Genomic DNA, 10,010 nt, shown 5'->3' on the forward strand with positions numbered 1-10,010 from the left:
AAGCCATCGTATTCTACACCTTCTTTCCTTACAGCAACATTGATAGAAAACTCATATTAAAAGGATGGGACTTTGGAGGAAAGTTTGGGATCATTAGAAGAACTTTATTACTTCCCAAAGACAATCTAGCCCACTCTCTTCCTCCTTTTTAATTATAACCCTGATGCAATGTCTATCCCAAATCAACTCAAATGGTTGTTTTAATATGAACAATAGATATCATTCCTTTGTTCTTTTCTGTGTGGATGATGAGGCTAATTTTTCTTTTATGGAACTATAGATTTCTTTTAGAAGCCTCTACACTCAGGCAGGGGTCCTCAAACTTTTTAAATAGGGGGCCAGTTCACTGTCCCCCAGATTGTTGGAGGGCCAGACTATAGTAAAAACAAAACCTTTGTTTTGTGAGCCTTTAAATAAAAAAACTTCATAGCCCTGGATGAGGGGGATAAACGTCCTCAGCTGCTGCATCTGGCCCGTGGGCCATAGTTTGAGGACCCCTGCTACAATGTTCCAGGGCTTGATGCAATCAGCACAGTGTTATCTACAAATAAGAGTGTCTATAGAATGTCAACAACTATAAAGAATCTCCCTTAAATTTGGAGTCCATGCAAGATCTCCACCATCACAGTAATGAACAACCTTGGCAAGCACATGTTTCCTATATCATGCCTCTCAATTGTTTCTGCTTTTATATTTCACAGGAAACCTTGAATGCTTTTGAGTTCTGAATGAGAGATACCTTGAAAAAGAGTTTGGAAAGCTATCTTTTGTTTTACCAGATGAAAACCTTTTTCATGGTCAATAAATAATAAGCACAATGTGATTTTACAACTTTGAGTCAATAATGAAACAAGTAGATATATGGATTACTATTGAATATCACTTGTGAAAGCATGTTTATTTCCAACTAATGCTCCCCTTGAGAATTCTTTCAACTGATGTGAAGATGACATAAAGATGTTATATATGTGGGAAACTAAGTATGTAAATCAGTAGTTATTGATATTTCTGTCACCCTTCTTAGTTATTAATTATAATATTAATCCCATTAATATGATTTTTCCATGCCTTTTTATTTTTCCCTCCTTCAGAGAGCTATAAATATATAGCTATACATAATAAGATCAATTTTCCAATCCCCTCAAAATTATGCTGTTTCAAGCTCTCTCTCTGTTCCCTCCTTCTCTTCCCCTTCTTCCCCTTCTGTCTCTGTCTCCCTCCCTCTCTTTACATACATATGCATATATATTTGTTGTTGTTCTGTTATTTTGTGGACCATACTGTCCATGGGATTTTCCTTGGCAACAATGTCATTTCTTTCTCCAGTGGATTAAGAGATTAAATGACTTGTCCAAGGTCACACAGCCAGTAAGTATCTGAGGTCAGATTTGAACTCAGGTTTTCCTGACTCTATCCACTTTTCCACCTAGTCCTCTGACTGGGTAGTCTGTAATATATTCCCATCATTTTTATTTCTCCTTCCCTTGATCTTTACCTAAATATTCTCTACCATGTTTATGCCATAGGGCATCTGTATTTTTCATGACAAAGAAAGAAAGTTCATACAGAATACCTTATTAGACAAGCTTGCCAGCAGTTAAGTGACATGCCACACTGGTGAGTCCCAGGGACTGCTGTTATGTATAAGTGATGTCCAAGAGAGAAGAAGTGACTACACGTCCTTGGGGATTTCTGACTTCAATTATGTCCTTTTTTATGTAGTCACAGGGGCTCCAGGGCTACTCTCTTGCTTTGGGGGTACAATAAATCAAATTACATCTCAGGTGGAGCATGACCTACTGACAGGTTTGTGTTCTGAAGTGACCCATCCAACTGAAATGTCTTCCTTCTTTACAATCCATACAACAAGCACAGCTAATTCCCAAGCCAGCAAGTTTGTGTGATCCATAAGATGAAGAGGCAATTCTGATTACCTCATCACAATCCATGCCCGGATCACACATCCCCACCCTTATTTCTGTAGCCTTACAGACCTGGTGCTTCACAGTTTGCTCCATATAAGTACACACACCAATGCAGAATTACTCCCCCAATAGGGGGAAAATAAATAATAGCACAAAATAATGTGACATGGGCAGGAAGTAAATCCCTCCATCAGAGCCATTTAATCTTAGGATGTGAATATAGGGCCATAATCTACTTTTCTGTAACTGGTTGTAACAGAATGCGAGAGATTTGTTTCAGTGGATAGCCATCTGAGGCCATGAATATTGCAAGTGACTCTTCCTTGATGTCGTCTCTTATGAATAACGAGACATCCCCACTAGAATTTTTCTTTCCATATGTTGTAGTCTTGATAAATATTCTTGCATTTTCCCCATTCTTAATGTTTCTCTGTCCAATGGGCTATTTATTCCCCAGGCATGTCCCTAACTGCTACTGGGTATCATTTTACTCCTCTTCTACCCGTTTTTTTCTGGAACCTCCCCCTTACCATAGCTGAATCTTCCATAGCTGGATGCTTCCAGAGAAGAACCCTCCAGTTGCTTAATGTTTAGTGTCTTCCTACTGCTGAGATCAGGACTGGAATTCAGTCAGATCCACCACACCTTACCTCCTTTTAAAACGCTGGGGTGCACTAATTTAGTTCAGATTCCCTCCCATTCCCATAAATTAAACAAGAAACCCTTATTTTGGAGTTACCCTGAAACACTGAACAATCGATCCTGGACCTCCCTCCTGTTGTCATTACCTGAAGACCACAATGCCCTAGACTCCCTGGCAGCATCCCTAGTTCTGTTTCTTCCCTAATTCTTTCTAGCCTCACTTTGGAGGTGTTAAATTCAGCTCCCGTGTGAGGGAAGTTGTGTTGCATCAGTTTGGTGGTATCAATACCAGTCTCAGTCAGGTGCTGTGGGACTTGCTCTCCCTTCTTTGTCCCTGCTTCTTGCTCCTATAGATGTCTCAAAATATGCCATGTGTTCTTCCTTTTTGACCTTCACTTAAACCAAATAAAAGAGCATTTTCTTTTCAGTTTTGACTGATTCAGCTAATTTTTCTCTGAAGTCCTTTTACTTTCAGCAGCAGTCTTAGACATAATATCTGCTGGTCTCTATGGAATCTGACTCAGCAACTAAGTAAGAGAAATTTTATCTTCCCCCTGCCATCATCAACTTAAAATCCTCTTGATCTGATCTGCAAGTCTAGGCAAGCAGCTTCTTCCAAGGATTTGACAAATGTGCATCACTCCTGGCCAACAGCTCATATTTCTTATAGGTTTAAGTCATGGTCCAGAAACCCAAATATTAAACTTCAGTAGTCTCTTCTTAGCCAGTTAACACTTTTTATATCCTTCCTTCACTCCTAAGGCCTCCACTTTTAATCACCTGTGGCAGCACAACCTAATTCAGCCTCATTGGTTAACTCCCTTCAGAAATCTGGGGCTCAAGGGTTTCCTGCCTTAATTCCATGAAATGTTGCTCTCCTAAACGTACCTTCTGGGAAGAAATGAGATGTCTTTTGACCTCTACATGTATAATCGCTGGTGGGTGTTACTGATATGTGTCAAGTCAAGTCAAAAAGCACTTTGGCATATGCCAAAGACTGTGCTAAATTCTGGGAATACAAAGAAAAGGAAAAGCTTTTCCTATACTTCAGAAATTCACAATCATGTGTGTGTTACTGATTAGCTAACAAGAATTTTAAAAATATATATGTGAGGATAAGTAATCTCTAATGTCCTGATACCACAGACTAGAATAGGTAAAATAATGTGAGGAAATTTACTAGATAAGAGTATATTCATGAAAAATAAGGGTCATTTACTTACATACTGAGAGAATCATTTGTTCTTCAATTTTCTTAGACCTTTCATTCAATTTGTGAATTCTCTTCTCCTTGTAAATAAATTATCATTTTTTAAAGTTTAAAAAAATGGATGGAGCTTGATATAAGGAATAAAAAGCACATAGATTCTAGCTCTCATGAAAAGCAACTGTCTGGTTGCAGAGGATTTGAGAAATAGAGGAACAGGAGCAACATTAAGTCAGGCAATGAACTTCTACTGATTATGGCAGATTATGAAGGGGTTTTTTTTAAGATGAAGGAGATGTAGACATGTTGGTAAGCAACAGAGAAGAAGCTAGTGAACAAGGAGAGAATGAAAATTAGGGGAAAAGAGAGAATGATTAAATGGATAAGCTCCCAGAAGAGACTGGAGGAGATAAATTGGGAGACAAGTAGAGTAGCTAGGCTTAGCAAGATATAGAAAAGTTTTTTCTTCTTCAGAGTCTAAACAAAGGAGGCAAAGAAGAGGGGCTATGTTGAGGAAATTTGAAGTATATAATTGGGGATAAGACCATTCTCATAATGAATGACTCAGTGTTTTCAGTGAAGTGTAACAGGTTTAGACATAACACTCCCATATACTGCCTTTGCAATCACGTGGGCTCTGTACTAGTAGACAATCACATCAACCCTCACCCATCTCCATATAACTCTCTCATTTTCTTATAAATTTTAACCCAATGAGCTAAGGCAATCAAGGAATATGTTCTCCTCTTTCATCAATTAATAGAAATGCACAATCTTTCTAATTAATTAATCAGTTAGCTCTATACCCTCTACTAATTCATAAATACAAAGATCTCTTTTCCAAAAAAAAATTTCTCTCTTCCTCTTCACTACTTCTTCCTCCTCATATTCCTTTCTTTATCTCTTTCTTTGTCTCTGTCTCCATCTCATCTCTTTCTTTCTATCTCTGTCTGTCTCTGACTCTCTGTCTTTCCTGGTCTAATAGGCTTACATAAATATCAATGCTACTTGCTGTATGATTTAACAGTATAACTATCAATTCACAATGATCTATTTTTCACAATTTATTAGCTCTGTAAAAGAGCACAGCCAACCAAATCAGTTCCAATAGAGCAGTAATGAACTGAACCAGCTACACCCAGGGAAAGAACTCTGGGAGATGACTATGAACCACTACATAGAATTCCCAATCCCTCTATTTGTCCGCCTGAATTTTTGATTTCCTTCACAAGTTAATTGTACACTATTTCAAAATCCGATTCTTTTTGTGCAGCAAAATAACTGTTAGGACATATATACTTATATTGTATTTAATTTATACTTTAACATATTTAACATGTATTGGTCAACCTACATCTGGGGGAGAGGGTGGAGGAAAGAAGGGAAAAGTTGGAACAAAAGAATTTGCAATTGTCAATGCTGTAAAATTATCCATGCATATATCTTGTAAATAAAAAACTATAATAAAAAAAGAGCACAGCCAGAATACTTCTAAATATCAATTACAACTGTTGATTCTGCCATAGACACTGAAACCACAGCCTCACCTTCTGTCACTCTCAGGATAGCTAAGTCTCTTTAGAATGCCTCTCAAGATATCTTATCTATAGCATATTTTCTCCACAGGATAAGAATAAAATATGAGACTTTCAACATATCTCTTCATGCCTTTTCCAAGATGACAGTTAATATTCTCTCTGGAAAAAAAAAAGTTTTCTTAGTTCTTTCTTCTGTGTCTAACATAGTCTCTCCGACATGACAATTAATTCCAGATGACAATTAACCTGCCTTTCCCCAAGATCCCATTTCCTCTCTCTTAAATATCTAGTAGCATATGCACAGTCTCTGGAAGAGATGTAATTTAAACTATGGTTGTAGAAATGTGAGGAAAAGCTGCTCAGAAGGAAAGGAAGAAAGTGGTATAGATGATGAGAAGAAAAGTTTGAAACAGCCACTGTGAGGAGTGTGATAGGGAAGGATACAAGATTTGACATGTAGCAGTGAAGACCCAGTTGAGACTGAACTGCAAAATTTTAATGAACTCAAATAGTATAATTGTATCATTTTCTCCATGACCATTCAGTAATACGTGAGAAGACAAATGGTGGAAATAATTCAGGATTGGGATTTAGAAAGGAATCACCTACCAAAAAAGACACCCTAAAAAAAACCCATGTGAGTCAAGGATAGGGTCCAAAATACAATTTACAATTAATGTCAAGATATTAAAGGAAGGAAACAGAGATTGATGTTGGTAGTCTGGAAAGCAGAAAAGGGTAAGATAACTAGACTTTGGGGTGAGGACCAAGAATAGGTTTAGAAGAGATGACACACCAGGATCTGGAGAGTATAATATATCAAGATAGAATGAACCTCAAAGGAGAAGTTCCTGAAGAAATGGAAAAAAGTCTGGAAATATCAACAAAGAGCAAGAAACCCGTTCACTTCTCTTCTTCATCTTCCCTACCTACCATCTCCTATTCCCTTCCCACTAGCTAACTAGACTACTACCTTCAAACTGTCCCACCAAAGGGACGAAAAGGCAACAATTTAGAATCATAGATTTAGAGTGGGATAAAGTTATTGAGACCTAGTTCATCTTCTCTTTTTCAGAAGATAAAATTAATTTATTAGAAAGGTTAAATGGTTTGTCCAGAGTCAAAGAGGTTATGTTCTCCTCTGGAATTTATTAAGTGCCTGGATATGCCATCTACTATACTAGGTGCTAGAAACACAAAGTCAAAAAAAGGGAGAGAGAGAGAGAGAGATACAGGGAGAGGGAGGAGAGAGGAGAAGGAGAGGGAAGGAAAGAAGGAAGGAAGGAAGGAAGGAAGGAAGGAAGGAAGGAAGGAAGGAAGGAAGGAAGGAAGGAAGGAAGGAAGGAAGGAAGGAAGGAAGGAAAGAAGGAAAGAGGGAAGGAAGGAAGGAAGGAGGAAGGAAGGAAGGAAGGAAGGAAGGAAGGAAGGAAGGAAGGAAGGAACAAAAGGAGGGAGGGAAGGAGGTATGGAGGGATGGAGGGAGGAGGGAGGGAAGGGGAAGAGAGGGAGGGAAGAGAAAAAGTTTCTGCCTTCAAGGAGCTTATATTCTGGGGACAGAGTGGAAAGGCAGAAGCATCAGACATACACAGATAAGTAAATTATTCAAAATAAATACAAAATAGCTGTGGATGTCATGTTGTGGAAGGTGGTACCGGAGCTGAGTCTTGAAAGGAGCCAGTAAATCCAAGGTGTGAAGATAGAAGAGAAACTCTCCTTTATGAGGAACCGCATTAGTCAAGTTAAGCTAGAGTATAAGAAAGAATTTTATTTAGTAGCAGAGTAAGGATTTGAAACCAGATTTAATGATTTTAAATCTTTCATCCTGCCCATTGTAATACTTGTATCAAAAATAAGGCGAAAACAGTTTTTCCATTATTTCCAAACATTTCCACATTTCAGACTCCCCCATCCCAACTTCATTGCAGCTTCAAATTGCCTACGCATACCTGCTCTCCTGGCTCCTAGAGCATAAAGGAGAATCACAGCAGGACATCCTCCTAGGAAAATAGAACAGAAAGAATTTGGAGTTTAAATTCTGGTTTTACTATTTGCTACTTATCCTTGTGATCTTGAATAAGTTTTTTAAACTTGATCCTTTATGTGTAAAATAAAATGTAGCGAGTTTAATACTACAGGCATCTATTAAATGCTTACTCTGTGCCACAAATGGTGGTAAGCACTGGAAAATCAGGAGCTGGACTGAATAATGCTGATGACCCCTTCCAGCTCAAAATTTATGATGCTCTGAGTTAAAGGTGAAAGGATTGAGACTCCTTCTTCTTTAGGGGTAGAAGTAAGAGGGGGGTATCCTTGATTCTCATTGTGAAATCTGAAGGGTCTGGTGAAATTCCCTCAAACCAACCTCAAAGCCCTATAGAAGATGATATCCCTTTAAAAGTGGGGCGGTGTGGAGATTTGCTCTGTGCCCTTTAAGTCCCATGAGACTTCAAATGAGCTGGAGAAGCACAGGGAACTCAGAACTGAATCCTGCCCTGCGATGGCCCGGCACCAGCCTCGTGCCAATCTCCCATCACTGAAGGGCAGACACTACAGTTCCTGTTGCTCCTCTTAACTAATGGGACGGCATTAGGATGCTCCAGTGAGTTAACAAGCCCCTGTAAGTGTTTCTGAGTACTGTGCTAAGCCTCTGATGGAGAAGGAAAAAGATGGGGCTTTCTGTCCCTAAGGTCCTTCAAGATAAACAGCCACAGGCTAAGAGGGTACCTGACGGAATGCTTGGGTGCCGAGAGGAGGTAACCAAGGAACAAATCCTAATGAGGACGGCAGCACCCAGGGAGGCCTTTCTGGAGCAGGTGGGAGCTGTACTGGGGTTTGGGGTACTGGCTGAGGAAGGTAAAGTTGTTGCTGGAAGTTGGGGAAGATGAGGAGGGGTGGGAAGCTGGAGAGGGATGCAAATCTATACTCAGATGGATTTAATTACATACAAACCACTCTGGAAGTATTCGGATTTCACCCCAAAAGCTTCACTACAAAGAACTCCTTTTTTTCCATTATGCTAATTATTTTGGTATCTATTGATTGCATTTGCATGTGAAGTGGGCCAGTGCTTTTTTAACTGGCATATTTGCATGTGCATTTTAATTAATCCACTTGCAGCAGGCCAGTGATTAGAGGGCGGGTATGGAAATATTACCACTCTCCAGCTAATAGAATTTAGTACATCCTGATGGGGAGCCAAGTCTGCCAGCCTGGACAACTGGCAAGTGGGGGCCTGGGGAGCAATGGCGGGGCCTTATGTCCTCATTAACTAAACTGCCTCGGCCAGAAGAGCTCAGGCTGGGGCAGGGGGAGGGTTCTGGGCCTGAGAGGACCCCCAGGTCACACAGAAGTAGAGGAGCTTTCAGAGTTTGGGACTCAGCCTCAGGCCTTCCAGTCTCAGGACTTCTCTAACAACAATTACCGGGTACGCTGGAGAGATGCCATTTCCACTCTGACCTCCCCAAACCCTGGTCCTGCTCTTCTGGGATTCGGGCAGGACCTGGGGAAGCAATGCCCTTTGGAAGCCTGATTCCACAGGTGTATCATCACTGAGGAGAAAAATGAGTCAAGGAGAAAGGCTAGAAGGTCCTATTTGATTACACCCAGGGGGGTTTCCAGCTCCATATTACTGGTAGAACTGAAAGGGTCTTTAACAATCTGGGAGCCCAGCCCTCTCTCATCTTATACAGAAGGAAACAGCGACTCACTCATAAGTAAGTGTCTTGCCCAGGGTCACATAATAAGAAGCAGATCCATAACTTCAGGTATTCCCAAAGTTCAGCCTGATCCCCTTGCCTTCAAATCCATTTTCTCTATATCTTTGTCAAAAGTGTTTGCTTTTCTCCTGCCCTTTTCTTCTCCTCTAAAGGAAAATGCCCCTGAAGCTGAGGGGTTCCAAATAGTCCATGTGCTCTATTCCATGTTCCAGCTCAGTTCTACTCAGCTGTCTTGGAGAGTCATGAAAGGAAGCAAACAAGAAAGCATAGATGTAGTATTTACATGAACTCATAAATACATTTTTCATGAGATTGGATCTCCCTATTTCTCCTGGATCACACCAGCCATCCACAGACCCACTATTGTTAATCATCAGACACTTTAACCCATTCTATTTTTGTCCTGGCCCAGGTGTCCCACCTTAGTGTTCTCCCTCCCACAATCTCAGAACCCACCATATTACTGTTGGTCCTAATAAGTCCTTGCTCAGACTTAATCTACTGCAGCTCAGAATTCCCAAATTTAAGCTATCCACCAGATTTATCCTTCAGGGATTACAGGATTGTACTACCCTGCCCAGCCGAATACTCTGAGAATAATAATCCAGAGTATGTGTCCCATTCAGGGCCAAATACAGGATTTTGAGCCAGTGAGATTTTCCACAGAGTAATAGTCAATACTAAAAGAGATCTATTACTTCAGCAAAATAGATGTTCCCTTTAACTAGACAGATCACAACTTTTCCACTGTTTCATCCAGTGTTATTTTTTTCTGTATCCTCAGTTCTCCACATGAAGTCAACCCCATGTGCTGAGGACTTCCTTCATTTCTTTTGATATCACAAGGATACCAATAGAGTACACCAGTCATCCAACAGCAAGTCTTTGCTCTCACCAGGTGACCAGCTCATTTTTGATCATCTATTTCTATAATGACATCCTTCATACTGATTCTCTGCTGTGATTCTTTGTAAGTATTGCA

Source organism: Antechinus flavipes, chromosome 3 (genome assembly GCF_016432865.1).
Source record: "Antechinus flavipes isolate AdamAnt ecotype Samford, QLD, Australia chromosome 3, AdamAnt_v2, whole genome shotgun sequence".
NCBI classification, from domain to species: domain Eukaryota; kingdom Metazoa; phylum Chordata; class Mammalia; order Dasyuromorphia; family Dasyuridae; genus Antechinus; species Antechinus flavipes.